The sequence below is a fragment of the Schistocerca piceifrons genome, chromosome 1 (genome assembly GCF_021461385.2).
Source record: "Schistocerca piceifrons isolate TAMUIC-IGC-003096 chromosome 1, iqSchPice1.1, whole genome shotgun sequence".
NCBI classification, from domain to species: Eukaryota; Metazoa; Arthropoda; class Insecta; order Orthoptera; family Acrididae; genus Schistocerca; species Schistocerca piceifrons.
In genome coordinates, this window is record NC_060138.1 from 504,707,662 (window position 1) to 504,712,286 (window position 4,625).

At 45.7% G+C, this 4,625-nt stretch overlaps 1 non-coding gene across 1 annotated transcript; it reads left to right on the forward strand.

The window, feature by feature from the left end:
* Positions 1-2,308: 2,308 nt before the first annotated feature.
* On the forward strand, positions 2,309-2,383 carry Trnas-cga. The gene has a single exon. It is a non-coding gene; the product is annotated as a tRNA-Ser (tRNA).
* Positions 2,384-4,625: the final 2,242 nt, after the last annotated feature.

A 4,625-nucleotide genomic window follows, 5' to 3' on the forward strand; every position in this document is an offset into this window, starting at 1 on the left:
GGTTATTGTCCGCAATTTGGCCGCTCCCATCGGTCAAGATGTGAAGGGGAAGCTTAAACCGAGATATCGAGGGCCGCGCCAAGTCGGTAGGATTCTTAGTCCACTGAATTTCCAGGTAAAGGAGTTCCGGTAGGGTGTCCAGAGTACACTTGACACAGGTTAAGTTGTCGGGTGGTTCTGGAACTGGAAAGCGAAGTTGAGCGGTGGCGACTGACGCTAGTTATGATCCACTTGCGTCACTGATATCGACATTCGTCTGGTCTTGTATCTATGAATGTTTCGCCTTTGGTTTCCCGGCTTGGCGTGTGACCGAGCTCTCTCCGGTCGGCGTACAACGAGGCAACATGTTTTGAAGGCAGGCCCTTGTCCCTAGCCGTTGTGCCTGGGCCTCGCCGTCCTCTCCGTCCTTGTCGTTTTGCAGCGCGCCAGGTCTACGGTGCTGATTGGTCGACGCGTTTGCCTGCGAAACGGCGGCTCGACGCGTTTGCCTGCGAAACGGCGGCGTCTCCGTCATCTCAGGCTGGACATCTTCTCATCGCTAAATGGAAGCATTAAGTTACGTGTGATTCATATGCTGCTGTTAACATGTGAAAATTTGTGAAACTTATGGTGACGTGTTGTATCTCCCGGAGATCAGCTAAGGATCTTTCTGAATAAGAGAGTGTTATACTGAACTTACGAAGTCTAAGGCTTCCAAGTGTTGTTTCCGTGGAGCGGAGTCTAAATATTTCGGCAAATGCCAAAGGGAATAGAGTTTTACTGCTTGTTTTAAAGGTTCATTGCAGTATTAATTTGATGTAGTATGTTAATTACTGTGCTCTGTTCGCAGCTTTGGTTTTAGACTTTCTTGTAACATGAAGGGCAGTGTATCTTAAGTGTTCTTATATACGGTAAATGTCTCAGTTTCGTTTTCAGTTATGTTACAGATATTCACGTAGTTAGTAAGCCTTGCATGGTCTTGAAAAGGGTGAATCACCATTATTTGCTATTTCAGAAATGGTTTGGTGTGTGGGGCAGATGGGGTTTGTCGCCTTGGCGGGCAGGCTGAGATCGTGTGTGTGTTCTGTTTGTTTTCTGCCCTGGTGTGCACCCTGATCATGTTCAAAATTTCTTGGCGGTTGCTTTGTACTCGTTGGTTCCGAGTACCACCATTTACAAGCCGTGCTTCCATCCTTTCCAAAGATATGCAGCAACCACAGACTCCAAACCGATCTCGATACTGACATCGCGGCGAGTACTGAGAAGGCGGGTGATTTAAAAAAAAAAAATAATAAATAAATAGCGAGCTGTAACGGCTCAACAATCGTCCACAAGCTCTGTAGAATAACAATCTGCTCTTTGTCAAAATCGCCTGTGTTTCCACATTTGCTGCCCGTAACTTCGCTAGGGTGCCCCCCCCCCCCCCCCCCGGCCGTGTCTGCTGATGTACTTTCGTTACCACGTCACGTGCACGCATCCAATGTTGCGATGGACAGTGGCCATGATGATTTTGAATTTGCAGGAACATGGTCTGTGGAGTGGCAATGGACTGGGTTTGTAATGATAATTTGTCAGTGATACAAATTATTAGCACCACTGTTACTGAATACAATCGCTATACTATTAAGGGAATTCTCCAAAAGCAATTATAGCAGAAAATCTAAATGATTTTAGCAAAATCTTATGGCTTCAAATTCAGTAACAACGATTCCTAAAGTAATAATAGATAAATATTTAGTGAGGAAAATAACATTACCAATAGTTCTCTAAGAGTAGAACTATATCACTCCGAACGTACGAGATTCACAATTCATAACCCTCAAGCAGGAAATAATCAACAAATTAACACTAACACGCTGACCAAGGGGTGTAAAATAATAATGCGGCTAAAACGAAATAGCACTGAATAAACGCAACATAATTAACCAGGTAGGGAAGATATTACGGTAATTGAAAACTTCCAAAATGAGATTTTCACTCTGCAACGCAGTGTGCGCTGATATGAAACTTCCTGTCAGATTAAAACTGTGTGCCAGACCGAGACTCGATCTCGGGACCTTTGCCTTTCGCGGGCAAGTGCTCTACCAACTTTTTTTTTTAATCTCATTTTGTTCGTTTTCGTTCGTTGTATCTGGTCGGGGCGGACGTCGCAAGACACCCGTTTCAGTTCGTCGTTGATCCATTACCTCAGTTTTTGTATTACAGAAGGCAGATAACCCCCTGACCGAACACGCTGAGTTACCGCGCCGGCACCAACTGAGCTACCCAAGGACGACTCACGCCCCGTCCTCACAGCTTTGTGGACGGGACGTGGACGGGGCATGAGTCGTGCTTGGGTAGCTCAGTTGGTAGAGCACTTGCCCGCGAAAGGCAAAGGTCCCGAGTTCGAGTCTCGGTCTGGCAGCCGGCCGGTGTGGCCGTGCGGTTCTAGGCGCTTCAGTCTGGAACCGCGTAACCGCTACGGTCGCTGGTTCGAATCCTGCCTCGGGCATGGATGTGTGTGATGTCCTTAGGTTAGTTAGGTCTAAGTAGTTCAAAGTTCTAGGGGACTGATGACCACAGATGTTACGTCCCATAGTGCTCAGAACCATTTGAACCATTTTTTTCGGTCTGGCACACAGTTTTAATCTGCCAGTAAGTTTCATATCAGCCCACACTTCGCTGCAGAGTGAAAGTCTCATTCTCGAAACATCTCCCAGGCTGTGGCTAAGCCATGTTTCCGCAATATCCTTTCTTTCAGTAGTGCTAGTTCTGCAAGGTTCGCAGGAGAGCTTCTGTAAAGTTTGGAAGGTAGGAGACGAGATACTGGCAGAAGTAAAGCTGAGAGGACGGGGTGTGAGTCGTGCTTGGGTAGCTCATTTGGTAGAGCACTTGCCCACGAAAGGCAAAGGTCCCGAGTTCGAGTCTCGGTCTGGCACACAGTTTTAATCTGCGAGGAAGTTTCAATTGAAACATACCATGTGACGTGACTAACGTCAGATGTTAAGATAGAAAGTGGAGGATGGAATGATACCAATATTATGAAAAGGATAGGTTTTCCTCACCATATAGAGGACACGTGCAGTCGCAGACAGGAACAACGAAAAAGTTGCTATAATTTCACCTTTTCGCCTAAAGGCCGTCTTTTAAAGTAGAAAATATGCACACATTCAAGAATCGCAACTTACACATATTTGGCCACTGTCTCTGGTCACTGTGTCCATGTATTTGTGAGCTGTGCCTTTGCGGTCTAAAGCGAAATGTAACGCAATCTTTTCGTTGTGACCGTCTTCGACTCAGCGTCTCTTCTAGATGATGAGTAACGATCTATCCTTTTGATAATATTGCCATCGGGCCATGAGAGTATAACAAGGCTTTATCGATAGCTAAACTTCAATTCTGATCGTATCGTGGTACCTAACAAAACAATGCAGAATTTTAGAACAGAGGTTTGTCAGTACAAATAAGAATATACCGTAAGGCCATCCAAAAAACAACAATAACAGTGAGACCCAACAAGGTAGAACAGGTCACCGTGCTAACGATAAAGCGTGTGTAATCACCAGTAGTAGGTAATGAGAAATCTGTAGTACGGTTTCAAAATACATCAAGTGCACTGCTAAACGAATCCACCTCGTCAAGCCATGGAATCTGTAACAAATGTCAAGGCTTGCTAATGTCGCACTACAAGACAAGCAACAAATATAGCATTTCTGTGTATAGAACACATAGCACTAACGGAGTCACACCAGTGAACTCAAGGCACAGTCCCCTTGGGAACCAGCAAAAGATAGTCCCAACCACCATCCCTTTGTTCGCCGCCACTCTCTCAGTGTCGACAGCCACCAGCTGTCACTCAGCTCAGCAAGCCAGACCCGACTGCTCTGATGCTCCACAATAGACTGTTTATGCTGTTAATACGACTGTGGCTCCTTATTCTGTAATTCTGGTATAGGAGGCCGTTGTTCCAAGCTGCCAAATGCCAACACCCAATCGTCTCCCCAGGTACTCTCTCCCAGATTCTTCAGTTCTGTAACAAAAAACAATCAGTCCAGATCGCAAACTGCGTTTTTTTCATGGTACGTTAACAACTTTTAGTCATTAGACTAGTTTTACATAATGACGCTGTACCATACTCAGAACACTCCTTTGTAACTTACTCTGGCCAATCATTAGGCTAGTAAATCTCTATCGGTGACGGGCGAAGTTGGTACGCAGAGCCTTTGTAAGTGCAACAGACACCCATCAGTGCTCATCTGACGACAGGTGCTTGGTGCTCTTACAACGGTTCTGCATATCAATCTCATACATCACCAATTGAGGCGTTACCGGTTTGAAGATGGTGTATGTATTCTGAAACCCGTTACAATACCATAAAAACAAACATCACCTGCTGTCGAGACTGATTGTTTTTCATTACACTACGTTGCAAGTTCACTGACATTCAGATTACGAGTTCAAAATCATTCCGTAGTTCTGTTGTTTACCGGTGCACTGAATGTCAGCAGGGCAGACACCCTGTGTCCAGTGCCCTTGCTTACAAGGCCGCTCAACTGTGTTATCAGCCGCCAACTGCTACTCGTTTCCCTAGATGTGCAATCCAACTCCCAGTAGCTCCACTGCTCACCGACAACTCATGATCCATGCACTCTGGAACAGACACACTG